This window comes from Neoarius graeffei, chromosome 18 (assembly GCF_027579695.1).
Source record: "Neoarius graeffei isolate fNeoGra1 chromosome 18, fNeoGra1.pri, whole genome shotgun sequence".
Lineage (NCBI taxonomy): Eukaryota > Metazoa > Chordata > Actinopteri > Siluriformes > Ariidae > Neoarius > Neoarius graeffei.
The window spans coordinates 30,966,472-30,981,709 of NC_083586.1; positions in this window are offsets into that span (position 1 = coordinate 30,966,472).

A 15,238-nucleotide genomic window follows, 5' to 3' on the forward strand; every position below is an offset into this window, starting at 1 on the left:
CACAGACAACCATTCACACTCACATTCACACCTACGGTCAATTTAGAGCCACCAGTTAACCTAACCTGCATGTCTTTGGATTGTGGGGGAAACCGGAGCACCCAGAGGAAACCCACGCGGACACGAGGAGAACATGCAAGCTCCGCACAGAAAGGCCCTCGCTGGCCACGGGGCTCGAACCTGGACCTTCTTGCTGTGAGGCGACAGCACTAACCACTACACCACCGTGCCGCCCAGTAAAACACCAATATTTAATTAATAAATACAGTATGGTTCAAAACTCTGGGCACTAATGCTAAAATGCTAATATTTTGCATTCTTTTCTATGTTCATACAACATTTTTGGTTACATATGTCAATAACTTAACTGAAAAGTAATTTTCATTCATTTGATTTTGAACTCATTTCAGAATTTATTTGGTATTTACATATATAGAGGATATTACATGGTTGCATGAAGCTATGAAGTGTATCTTCAAGTGGTGTTTATATTCACAAGAGAGCAAAGCGAACAAGTGAAAATGTTTTCAACACGAGAAGATAAACTTCATATCTTCACGCAACTGTGTAATGATCTTTATATTATGTAGATATTAAGTTCGCTATTTTGACAACACACATCTAGTCAGCGGGAAAACACTGGGAGTGATGTCATCTGAGTGAAATATGTTACTCAGATCCGCGATATATTTCGTATGAAAAATGTGTTTTTCAACATGAGAAGATAAACTTCATATATTCAAGCCAATGTGTAATTTTCTTTTTATTATATAGACACATTCACAAACAAAAATTACCCAAATTTATCAAAACAATTTTCGATTTCCTCGTGAGTGACATATAGAGATTTATGTCACGGTTTTGGTTTTCCATGTCCCAGATGGAGCTCGTATGAAAAATATGAGTGGTGTATTTCCCAGTAAAACACTCTGTCTATATAATATAATGTAATATTTGGTATCTTGTTCCCTTTTTGCTTTAATGCAGGCTTGTAGTACTCGAGTCCGACTCATACCCTAATTTTAAGGACTCATGACTTGACTTGGACTTGAGCACTGATGACTCGGACTCATACGTTAACTGCATTTGGACTCGTAAATTGGAGATGAAGACTCGAATTTTTTTCTTTATTTTTTTGTAACATGCCATAATAATTTGCCATAAGATATTTATACACTACCGTTCAAAAGTTTGGGGTCACCCAGACAATTTTGTGTTTTCCATGAAGTCACACTTTTATTTACCACCATAAGTTGTAAAATGAATAGAAAATACAGTCAAGACATTTTTCTGGCCATTGTGAGCATTTAATCGACCCCACAAATGTGATGCTCCAGAAACTCAATCTGCTCAAAGGAAGGTCAGTTTTATAGCTTCTCTAAAGAGCTCAACTGTTTTCAGCTGTGCTAACATGATTGTACAAGGGTTTTCTAATCCTCCATTAGCCTTCTGAGGCAATGAGCAAACACATTGTACCATTAGAACACTGGAGTGAGAGTTGCTGGAAATGGGCCTCTATACACCTATGGAGATATTGCACCAAAAACCACACATTTGCAGCTAGAATAGTCATTTACCACATTAGCAATGTATAGAGTGGATTTCTGATTAGTTTAAAGTGATCTTCATTGAAATGAACAGTGCTTTTCTTTCAAAAATAAGGAAATTTCAAAGTGACCCCAAACTTTTGAACGGTAGTGTATCTACATTAATTTTTGTACTAATTTCGTGCAAGAGTGTCACACCTGCGCGCCTTGGTGCGTGCATCAGATAGACTCTTGGGGCCTCTCCGGACAGCATGCACACTGTAAACAGTTTCACATAAAGGCAGCAACAGCCACTCTCAAATGGTGCGGTTGGAGTCTTGCTCTTGGACTTGACTCAGATCAATAGTGGACTTGACTCGGCCTCAAATCGAAATTTTCTTTAATGACTTGGACTTGAACACTGGGGAATGGGCGGCACGGTGGTGTAGTGGTTAGCGCTGTCGCCTCACAGCAAGAAGGTCCTGGGTTCGAGCCCCGGGGCCGGCGAGGGCCTTTCTGTGTGGAGTTTGCATGTTCTCCCCGTGTCCGCGTGGGTTTCTTCCGGGTGCTCCGGTTTCCCCCACAGTCCAAAGACATGCAGGTTAGGTTAACTGGTGACTCTAAATTGAGCGTAGGTGTGAATGTGAGTGTGAATGGTTGTCTGTGTCTATGTGTCAGCCCTGTGATGACCTGGTGACTTGTCCAGGGTGTACCCCGCCTTTCGCCCGTAGTCAGCTGGGATAGGCTCCAGCTTGCCTGCGACCCTGTAGAAGGATAAAGGGGCTAGAGATAATGAGATGAGATGAGACTTGAACACTGGGGACTTTAAACTGGACTCGGACTCAAGGTTTAGTGACTCAACTACAACACTGCTTTAACGACAGCGTGCACTAGAGCTGGCAAGTTTATATAAAATATGACGATCCAATATTGTTAGATCAACTTCATCAGCATGTCGTCTGAATCTATGCTTCAATGGGAAGGATAAGGCGGAAGGCAAATGTCACCTTTTGTCTCAATAATCATATATTTGCTTACATTAAAAAAGTGATTTAAAAATAGTGCAGACTCATGAATATCAATAATTTCCTTTCTTTGTTTTAACCTTCCAGTTTTGGCGGGAAAACAATCCAAGATTTTCAAAGTGGTCTCAGACTTTTGGACCCCACTGTACATTGCCATATGTTCAAAATATAGTACCAGTCAAAAGTTTGGACACCTGTATTCATTCATAAGGTTTTTCTGTATTCTGATTACAGCCCTGATTCCAAAAAAGTTGGGACAAAGTACAAATTGTAAATAAAAATGGAATGCAATAATTTAGAAATCTTAAAAACTGACATTGTATTCACAATAGAACATAAACAACAAATCAAATGTCGAAAGTGAGACATTTTGAAATTTCATGCCAAATATTGGCTCATTTGAAATTTCATGACAGCAACACATCTCAAAAAAGTTGGGACAGGGGCAATAAGAGTCTGGAAAAGTTAAAGGTACAAAAAAGGAACAGCTGGAGGACCAAATTGCAACTCATTAGGTCAATTGGCAATAGGTCATTAACATGACTGGGTATAAAAAGAGCATCTTGGAGTGGCAGCGGCTCTCAGAAGTAAAGATGAGAAGAGGATCACCAATCCCCCTAATTCTGCGCCGACAAATAGTGGAGCAATATCAGAAAGGAGTTCGACAGTGTAAAATTGCAAAGAGTTTGAACATATCATCATCTACAGTGCATAATATCATCAAAAGATTCAGAGAATCTGGAAGAATCTCTGTGCGTAAGGGTCAAGGCCGGAAAACCATACTGGGTGCCCGTGATCTTCGGGCCCTTAGACGGCACTGCATCACATACAGGCATGCTTCTGTATTGGAAATCACAAAATGGGCTCAGGAATATTTCCAGAGAACATTATCTGTGAACACAATTCACTGTGCCATCCGCCGCTGCCAGCTTAAACTCTATAGTTCAAAGAAGAAGCCGTATCTAAACACGATCCAGAAGCGCAGACGTCTTCTCTGGGCCAAGGCTCATTTAAAATGGACTGTGGCAAAGTGGAAAACTGTTCTGTGGTCAGACGAATCAAAATTTGAAGTTCTTTATGGAAATCAGGGACGCCGTGTCATTCGGACTAAAGAGGAGAAGGACGACCCAAGTTGTTATGAGCGCTCAGTTCAGAAGCCTGCATCTCTGATGGTATGGGGTTGCATTAGTACGTGTGGCATGGGCAGCTTACACATCTGGAAAGACACCATCAATGCTGAAAGGTATATCCAGGTTCTAGAGCAACATATGCTCCCATCCAGATGACGTCTCTTTCAGGGAAGACCTTGCATTTTCCAACATGACAATGCCAAACCACATACTGCATCAATTACAGCATCATGGCTGCGTAGAAGAAGGGTCCGGGTACTGAACTGGCCAGCCTGCAGTCCAGATCTTTCACCCATAGAAAACATTTGGCGCATCATAAAACGGAAGATACGACAAAAAAGACCTAAGCTGGGGGTGTCGTGGCTCAGGTGGATAAGGCGCCGTACCATAAATCCGGGGACCTGGGTTCGATTCCGACCCGAGGTCATTTCCCGATCCCTCCCCGTCTTTCTCTCTCACTCATTTCCTGTCTCTACACTGTCCTATCCAATAAAGGTGAAAAAAGCCCAAAATAATCTTTAAAAAAAAAGGCCTAAGACAGTTGAACAACTAGAATCCTACATTAGACAAGAATGGGTTAACATTCCTATCCCTAAACTTGAGCAACTTGTCTCCTCAGTCCCCAGACGTTTACAGACTGTTGTAAAGAGAAAAGGGGATGTCTCACAGTGGGAAACATGGCCTCGTCCCAACTTTTTTGAGATGTGTTGTTGTCATGAAATTTAAAATCACCTAATTTTTCTCTTTAAATGATACATTTTCTCAGTTTAAATATTTGATATGTCATCTATGTTCTATTCTGAATAAAATATGGAATTTTTAAACTTCCACATCATTGCATTCCGTTTTTATTTACAATTTGTACTTTGTCCCAACTTTTTTGGAATCGGGGTTGTATTTTTTACATTATAGAACAATACTGAAGGCATCAAAACTATAAAATAACATCTGGAACATGTATAGAATTATGTGGTAAAGAAAAAAAGTGTTTAAAAAAATTTAATATGTTTCATACTTACTTCTTCAAAGTAGCCAGCATTTACCTTGATAGTGCTTTGCACACTTGGCATTATCTTTACCAGCTTCATGAGGTCGTCACCTGGAATGCTTTACAGTTAACAGCGGTGCCTTGTCACAAGTTAATTAGCGGACAAGTTTCTTTCCTTCTTAATGCAGATGAGCTCAAACATTAAATAATAAATAATAATAAAAGTACAAGGGTACTTCAAAAAGTTCTCGGCCTCACCTGGAAACAAGGGGCGTAACTCCCATTTTGGGGCATAACTGTATCCAATAAAGCCTTATATCATGGTCCACAAAAACTCAAAACAAAGAAACAATCAAAGAAAAAAAGCAGAGGAAAATTTCGAACTGGTGTGTTGTTGCTCCAGGACAATGCACCCATCCACACAGAACAAGTGGCAGTGGCAGAAACAGCCAAATGTGGCTTTGAACTGTTACCCCATACACCATATTCACCTGACCTGACACCGTCTGACTTCTGTTTCCCAAACTGAAATCCCATTTGCATGGTTGCCATTTTCAGAGTGATAATGAACTCATCCATGCTGTTGAGGAGGATCTTGAGGCTCAAGATTTGAACTTGTTCCATGAAGGGATTGTGAAGCTTGAACATCGGTGGACCAAGTGCATTGAAGTTAAAGGAGACTATGTAGAAAAATAATGCAAGAATAATCTTTCTCCTGTGACATTTTCTGGGTGAGGCCGAGAACTTTTTGAAGTATCCTTGTACAGTAAATAGCCCTATTCCACAACTGTAGTAATCCATATTATGTCAAGAACCGCTCAACTAAGGAAAGAGAAACAACATCCATCATTACTTTAAAACATGACGTGTCTTTTAATTAATAAAAATAAAGAAACCTCATTGAATTAGAAAGTGTGTCCAAACTTTTAACTGGTACTGTATATGTTCTTATATCTATTGTAATGTGTTGAATATTTATGCTCCTTCAGTCAGCAGAAATGTGACTCAATTAAAATATGCACTGCAGTATACAGTGCTCAGCATAAATGAGTGCACCCCCTTTGAAAAGTAACATTTTAAACAATATCTCAATGAACACAAACAATTTCCAAAGTGTTGACAAGACAAAGTTTAATATAACATCTGTTTAACTTATAACGGGAAAAAGTAAGGTTAATAATATAACTTAGATTACACATTTTTCAGTTTTACTCAAATTAGGGTGGTGCAAAAATGAGTACACCCCACAACAAAAACTACTTCATCTAGTACTTTGTATGGCTTCCATGATTTTTAATGACAGCACCAAGTCTTCTAGGCATGGAATGAACAAGTTGGCGACATTTTGCAACATCAATCTTTTTCCATTCTTCAACAATGACCTCTTTTAGTGACTGGATGCTGGATGGAGAGTGATGCTCAACTTGTCTCTTCAGAATTCCCCAAAGAAAATAATTTCTTTACACCACAAAGCTGAAGGCTACAAGAAGATCAGCAAAGCTTTACTTATCAGTCAGAATACTGTAGCAAAAGTGGTACAAAAATTTAAGAAAGATCTCACAACCATCTCACAGAGACGTCCAGGTCGTCCACGGAAGTTAACACCTCAACAGGAGCATCTTCTGATGAGAAGGGCTGAAGAAAATCGGCATGCAAGTTCACTGCAGTTATCTAAAGAAGTAGAAAGCCAAACTGGGGTGACTATTTCCCATGACACAATACGGCGTACACTGCAGAGGAATGGCATGCATGGATGACGTCCATGAAAGAAGCCTCTCCTAAAGCCCAGGCACAAAAAAGCCTGCCTAGAGTTTGCCAGGGCCCATGCTGACAAAGATGAAGACTACTGGGACTCTGACGACAAAGATGAGGAGTATAGGAGCCTGATGAGGGACTTTGCTGTGTGGTGCAACAGGAACCATCTGCAGCTCAACACCTCGAAGACCAAGGAGCTGGTCATTGACTTTGGGAGGTCCAGACCAAGGTCATGACCAGTTCTGATCGAGGGAGTCGAGGTGGAGGCTGTAGATTCCTACAAGTACCTCGGGCTGTGGCTGGACAGCAAGCTGGACTGGACTTGCAACACCAATCACTTATACAGGAAGGGACAGAGCAGGCTATACTTCCTTAGGAGGCTGCGGTCCTTTAACATCTGCAGGAAACTCCTGTGGATGTTCTATCAGTCTGTGGTTGCCAGTGTCCTGTTTTACACTGTGGTGTGCTGGGGGGGCAGCACATCCAAGAAGGACACATCCAGGCTGGACAAACTGATCAGGCAGGCCGGTTCTGTGGTCGGCATGAAGCTGGACTCTCTGGTGACGGTGGCATCGAAAAGGTCTATGGTCAAACTATTGAACATCATGGACGATGCCAGTCACCCTCTGCACACCGTCATCAGCAACCAGAGGAGCCTGTTCAGTGACAGAATGCTCCTTCCCAAGTGCAGGATGAACAGACTCAAAAACTCCTTTGTCCCTCACACCATCAGACTGTACAACTCCTCTCTGGGGGTGAGGAGGGGGAATAGGAGGACAGAGGACGGGAAGGAGCAGTAGCCTAGCCTAACAATAAGCAATACCGGACAATGTGCAATATAATGTGCAATATCTCTCCTGCTGCCCCCTCTTTTTTCCTTTCCCCCCTCTCCCTCTTTCTCTCTTCCCCATATCTTATTCTTTTTATATTTGTATATGTAAATACTTAATTTATTTTAATTTATCTAGAAGTTTTCTCTATTTCTTTTCTCTGTTTATCTGTAATGATGCTGCTGGAATCTTGATTTCCCTGAGGGAACCCTTCCAAAGGGATCAATAACATTTTATCTAATCTAATCTAATCTAATCTAATCTAATCTAATCTAATCTAATCTAATCTAATCTAATCTAATCTAATCTAATCTACAACCCCAATTCCAAAAAAGTTGGGACAAAGTACAAATTGTAAATAAAAACAGAATGCAATGATGTGGAAGGTTCAAAATTCCATATTTTATTCAGAATAGAACATAGATGACATATCAAATGTTTAAACTGAGAAAATGTATCATTTAAAGAGAAAAATTAGGTGATTTTAAATTTCATGACAACAACACATCTCAAAAAAGTTGGGACAAGGCCATGTTTACCACTGTGAGACATCCCCTTTTCTCTTTACAACAGTCTGTAAACGTCTGGGGACTGAGGAGACAAGTTGCTCAAGTTTAGGGATAGAAATGATAACCCATTCTTGTCTAATGTAGGATTCTAGTTGCTCAACTGTCTTAGGTCTTTTTTGTCGTATCTTCCATTTTATGATGCGCCAAATGTTTTCTATGGGTGAAAGATCTGGACTGCAGGCTGGCCAGTTCAGTACCCGGACCCTTCTTCTACGCAGCCATGATGCTGTAATTGATGCAGTATGTGGTTTGGCATTGTCATGTTGGAAAATGCAAGGTCTTCCCTGAAAGAGACGTCGTCTGGATGGGAGCATATGTTGCTCTAGAACCTGGATATACCTTTCAGCATTGATGGTGTCTTTCCAGATGTGTAAGCTGCCCATGCCACACGCACTAATGCAACCCCAAACCATCAGAGATGCAGGCTTCTGAACTGAGCGCTGATAACAACTTGGGTCGTCCTTCTCCTCTTTAGTCCGAATGACACGGCGTCCCTGATTTCCATAAAGAACTTCAAATTTTGATTCGTCTGACCACAGAACAGTTTTCCACTTTGCCACAGTCCATTTTAAATGAGCCTTGGCCCAGAGAAGACGTCTGCGCTTCTGGATCGTGTTTAGATACGGCTTCTTCTTTGAACTATAGAGTTTTAGCTGGCAACAGCGGATGGCACGGTGAACTGTGTTCACAGATAATGTTCTCTGGAAATATTCCTGAGCCCATTTTGTGATTTCCAATACAGAAGCATGCCTGTATGTGATGCAGTGCCGTCTAAGGGCCCGAAGATCACGGGCACCCAGTACGGTTTTCCGGCCTTGACCCTTACGCACAGAGATTCTTCCAGATTCTCTGAATCTTTTGATGATATTATGCACTGTAGATGATGATATGTTCAAACTCTTTGCAATTTTACACTGTTGAACTCCTTTCTGATATTGCTCCACTATTTGTCGGTGCAGAATTAGGGGGATTGGTGATCCTCTTCCCATCTTTACTTCTGAGAGCCGCTGCCACTCCAAGATGCTCTTTTTATACCCAGTCATGTTAATGACCTATTGCCAATTGACCTAATGAGTTGCAATTTGGTCCTCCAGCTGTTCCTTTTTTGTACCTTTAACTTTTCCAGCCTCTTATTGCCCTTGTCCCAACTTTTTTGAGATGTGTTGCTGTCATGAAATTTCAAATGAGCCAGTATTTGGGATGACATTTCAAAATGTCTCACTTTCGACATTTGATATGTTGTCTATGTTCTATTGTGAATACAATATCAGTTTTTGAGATTTGTAAATTATTGCATTCCGTTTTTATTTACAATTTGTACTTTGTCCCAACTTTTTTGGAATTGGGGTTGTAATACTCTGGAGTGATGAGACCAAGATAAATGTTTTTGGAACTGATGGCTTCAAAACTGTATAGCGTCGCAAAGGTGAGGAATACAAAGAAAACTGCATGGTGCCTACAGTGAAACATGGTGGTGGCAGTGTCCTCATGTGGGGCTGCATGAGTGCTGCTGGTGTCGGGGAGCTGCATTTCATTGATGGCATCATGAATTCACAGATGTATTGCTCTATACTGAAAGAGAAGATGCTACCATCACGCTATGCCCTTGGTCATCGTGCACTTTTCCAACATGACTAAACACACATCTAAGGCCACTGTTGGATTTCTGAAGAAGAACAGGGTGAAAGTGATTCAGTGGCCAAGTCTGTCTCCTGATCTGAACCCAATCGAACACCTACGGGGAATTCTGAAGAGACAAGTTGAGCATCACTCTCCATCCAGCATGCAGTCACTAAAAGAGGTCGTTGTTGAAGAATGGAAAAAGATTGATGTTGCAAAATGTCGCCAACTTGTTCATTCCATGCCTAGAAGACTTGGTGCTGTCATTAAAAATCATGGAGGCCATACAAAGCACTAGATGGAGTAGTTTTTGTTGTGGGGTGTATTCATTTTTGCACCACCCTAATTTGAGTAAAACTGAAAAATGTGTAATCCAAGTTATATTATTAACCTTAGTTTCACGTTATAAGTTAAACAGATGTTATATTAAACTTTGTCTTGTCAACATTTTGGAAATTGTTTGTGTTCATTGAGATATTGTTTAAAATGTTACTTTTCAAAGGGGGTGCACTCATTTACGCTGAGCACTGTATAACAGCCTGAATGTAATGCATGCTTTAAGTACTATGTATTTGGAAGTCATGCCAACAGCAGTATATCCTGCAACAAGCACTGAATGAGTAACGAGAGCAAAATCTCATCTCATCTCATTATCTGTAGCCGCTTTATCCTGTTCTACAGGGTCGCAGGCAAGCTGGAGCCTATCCCAGCTGACTACGGGCGAAAGGCGGGGTACACCCTGGACAGGTCGCCAGGTCAATATGAACAGCATATTTCTTCATCTCATCTCATCTCATTATCTCTAGCCGCTTTATCCTTCTACAGGGTCGCAGGCAAGCTGGAGCCTATCCCAGCTGACTACGGGCGAAAGGCGGGGTACACCCTGGACAGGTCGCCAGGTCAATATGAACAGCATATTTCTTCATGTTCACAGCATTTCCAGTAAATAGGAACACAAGCACTCTTGCACACAAGAAGGCTTGAGTATAGCCAACATTCATGACTATGCATCTTCCAGTCAGGCTATTAGATTATTCATTAATCAAATGTAGACATGTTTATGTAGTGCACATAGAACAGGTTCATATACAATATTTATATAAACCAAGTTACTGTGAAAGGAAAGTACCACACTGGAGGTTGAAAACCACATATCTTTGTGGCCACAGTTTCCTGCATAATCAGTATGAAGGTGAATCAGAACATAAGAGCGCATGCGCAGACACATTAAACACATGAACTGAAGACATAAAAAAAACAGACAAAAGTGTGTATGTGTGGAAGAAAGAACGTGGCCTTCGACATTTCCAGAATATTAAGAATTTACTCCTGTCAGTCGTCTTTCTATTTCTGCAGAAAGACTTCGTTAACATACAGCATGCATCATGTTAGACTTCATGCATATAAAGTAAAGATATGACAAGCCCACTGACGTCTGTGGGCTTGACGGCAAACCGAAAGACACAAACACACTCATTTCATCATGTGTCTGGACAGAATTCCCCTGTTCACATTACTGTGAGAGGTCTGGGCCTTATAGAACAGAAAAGAGCATCTACAGGACACAAATAATGATTATTATGATTATTAAGATTATTTGTGTTGAAATGTAAATAATTGCTTATTTTATTTAAAATAAATTACAGAAGGAAATAGACAGAAACCTGTTCTTTCTTCATTGCAACATTAGAACTGATTTGTGCAAGCTTTGCTGCTTTCTTGCATTTTTCTTTTGTAGTTGTAGTCTTAAAACCACAAGAGAGGATCGCTCGTCTTCCCAAGCGCTCATCACACATACGAGGTCATGGTAGAAGAACACAGAAAATCAAAGAGCTAAACAGATTCCTTACTACTTTGTCTTTATGCGATTTTCTGTTATTTTGTCTTGATACAGTGGTGCTTGAAAGTTTGTGAACGCTTTAGAATTTTCTATATTTCTGCATAAATATGACCTAAAACATCATCAGATTTTCCCACAAGTCCTAAAAGTAGATAAAGAGAACCCAGTTAAACAAATGAGACAAAAATATTATACTTGGTCATTTATTTATTGAGGAAAATGATCCAGTATTACATATCTGTGAGTGGCAAAAGTATGTGAACCTTTGCTTTCAGTATCTGGTGTGAGCCCCTTGTGCAGCAATAACTGCAACTAAACGTTCCCGGTAACTGTTGCTCAGTCCTGCACACTGGCTTGGAGGAATTTTAGCCCATTCCTCCATACAGAACAACTTCAGCTCTGGGATGTTGGTGGGTTTCCTCACATGAACTGCTCGCTTCAGGTCCTTCCACAACATTTTGATTGGATTAAGGTCAGGACTTTGACTTGGCCATTCCAAAACATTAACTTTATTCTTCTTTAATTATTCTTTGGTAGAATGACTTGTGTGCTTAGGGTCATTGTCTTGCTGCATGACCCACCTTCTCTTGAGATTCAGTTCATGGACAGATGTCCTGACATTTTCCTTTAGAATTCGTTGGTATAATTCAGAATTCATTGTTCCATCAATGATGGCAAGCCGTCCTGGCCCAGATGCAGCAAAACAGGCCCAAACCATGATACTACCACCACCATGTTTCACAGATGGGATAAGGTTCTTATCACACCTGGAATGCACTGTTTTCCTTTCTCCAAACATAACGCTTCTCATTTAAACCAAAAAGTTCTATTTTGCTCTCATCCGTCCACAAAACAGTTTTCTAATAGCCTTCTGGCTTGTCCACGTGATTTTTAGCAAACTGCAGATGAGCAGCAATGTTCTTTTTGGAGAGCAGTGGCTTTCTCCTTGCAACCCTGCCATGCACACCATTGTTGTTCAGTGTTCTCCTGATGGTGGACTCATGAACATTAACATTAGTCAATGTGAGAGAGGCCTTCAGTTGCTTAGGAATTACCCTGGGGTCCTTTGTGACCTTGCCAACTATTACATGCCATGCTCTTGGAGTGATCTTTGTTGGTCGACCACTCCTGGGGAGGGTAACAATGGTCTTGAATTTCCTCCGTTTGTACACAATCTGTCTGACTGTGGATTGGTGGAGTCCAAACTCTTTAGAGATGGTTTTGTAACCTTTTCCAGCCTGATGAGCATCAACAACGCTTTTTCTGGGGTCCTCAGAAATCTCCTTTGTTCGTGCCATGATACACTTCCACAAACATGTGTTGTGAAGATCAGACTTTGATAGATCCCTGTTCTTTAAATAAAACAGGGTGCCCACTCACACCTGATTGTCATCCCATTGACTGAAAACACCTGACTCTAATTTCACCTTCAAATTAACTGCTAATCCTAGAGGTTCACATACTTTTGCCACTCACAGATCTGTAATATTGGATCATTTTCCTCAATAAATAAATGACCAAGTATAATATTTTTGTCTCATTTGTTTAACTGGGTTCTCTTTATCTACTTTTAGGACTTGTGTGAAAATCTGATGATGTTTTAGGTCATATTTATGCAGAAATATAGAAAATTCTAAAGGATTCACAAACTTTCAAGAACCACTATATGTTTCATCATATAAAAGACAAACCAGCACACAGGTATAATAATATGCAGGAAATACAAAGGTATAATTAGAATATCTTTTATTGCTATTGAAATGTTTGAAGACCTATTAAACTATAATAATAATAATAATAATAATAATAATAATAATAAATCAGAGTATTGGGATTCCAAAAGTGATTTTTGATCATATAGTTAGTAATAGCAAGAGTTCACAAAATTACAACATATAAGTTTCATATAAAAATATCTTTACAACATCGCCATCATAAGAAGAACAGAGAGGCTGGTGATGGAATGACTGTCTATAGCAGTCTGTTAACAGAACTTAACTTGTCTTGTGGACATTCAACAACAGCAAATGTACAGTATTGTGCAAAAGTCTTAGGCGCATGTAAAGAAATGCTGTAGACTAAAAATGTCTGAAAAAAAATAATGAAATGAAATGTCTCATCTCATCTCATTATCTCTAGCCGCTTTATCCTGTTCTACAGGGTCGCAGGCAAGCTGGAGCCTATCCCAGCTGACTACGGGTGAAAGGCGGGGTACACCCTGGACAAGTTGCCAGGTCATCACAGGGCTGACATAGACACAGACAACCATTCACACTCACACCTACGGTCAATTTAGAGTCACCAGTTAACCTAACCTGCATGTCTTTGGACTGTGGGGGAAACCGGAGCACCCGGAGGAAACCCACGCGGACACGGGGAGAACATGCAAACTCCGCACAGAATGGCCCTCGCCGGCCACGGGGCTTGAACCTGGACCTTCTTGCTGTGAGGCGACAGCGCTAACCACTACACCACTGTGCCACCCCGAAATGAAATGTTTCAACATTAAAAAAATACTATAACCAACAATCAATAAGCCATAATAAATGAAACAAAGTCAATATTTCGTGTGAGATGACCCTTTGCTTTAAAAAACCCCCAAAACAAACAAACAAACAAACAAACAAACAGTAGTCTCAGGTACAATGAGTGCAGTTTTATGCGGAAACGAGCTGTAGGTTTTACTGAGCATCTTACAGAACCAGCCCCAGTTCTTCTGGACACTTTGACTGTCACACTCGCTTCTTCATTTTGCACCAAAACCCAGCAGCCTTCATTATGTTTTCTTTTTTAATCTGAAAAGTGCCCTCTTATGTAATATGCTGTTCAAATAAAATAATAAAATAAATTTCTGTAATATTTAATTTTGTGCAGGAAAAAACACAAATGTTTGGAACTCTAAAATGTTTTTGTACTGACTCGATAATGTAGAAGTCATAAAATAGAAATCTATAACAAAATTTATATGAAAAAAATAGGGTGCCTAAGACTTTTGCACAGTACTGTACATCAACATCATAATATAAGAGTAAGAAAAAGCAACTTTGAGGCACGATGTTCTAGGAAAATATACACCATCGCACCACTCAGACATTGATTACACTGGGGAACACAATTTTTGTTGAGTTAGGTCTGACAGCTGTTTTTAACTAATTTTTGGGTGCGGAATCCAAAACTGATCTCAGTTTTTCTCTATCACGTCAAGTTTTGAACTATAGGATCCCTGTTTCCTTAAAAATATGAAAAATATTGTACTTAACAAATATGTGCTTGTTTTATAAAAATTTACAAATATTGACATACAATGAAATATGAAAGAAACAGGTATGACTGCAATGTTTATTTAACACTATTATGTTTTTACAAAGGATATGGCTACTGTAATTATAATTGTGTGCAAGAAGAAGAAGAAACCTTTATTTGTCACATGCACACTTCAAGCACAGTGAAATTCACCCTCTGCATTTAACCCACGCACACACTCAGAGCAGTGGGCAGCCACACCAGAGCGCCCAGGGAGCAGTCAGGGGTCGGGTACCTTGCTCAAGCGCACCTCAGCCCAAGGCCGCCCCATGTCAACCTAACTGCATGTCTTTGTATTGTAGGGGAAACCGGAGCACCCAGAGGAAACCCACGCAGACACAGGGAGAACATGCAAACTCCACACAGAAAGGCCCTTGCCAGCCGCTGGGTTCGAACCCGGAACCTTCTTGCTGTGAAGCAACCGTGCTAACCACTACACCACCGTGCCGCCCATGCAAGTAGTTAAGGTAAAAATTTACATTTATAGCTCTTTCTGGAGTGTTCAACTTGAGGACTATCACGTTTGATGCTCCAATAATAGTCAGCCATCATATGTACATCCCATCTACCCTGATAACGTTCTTCCATAACCTTCAAATAGTCTTACTACAGCTAATCAGTGGAATTTTGCTTATCTGGAGGGTAAGCTGTG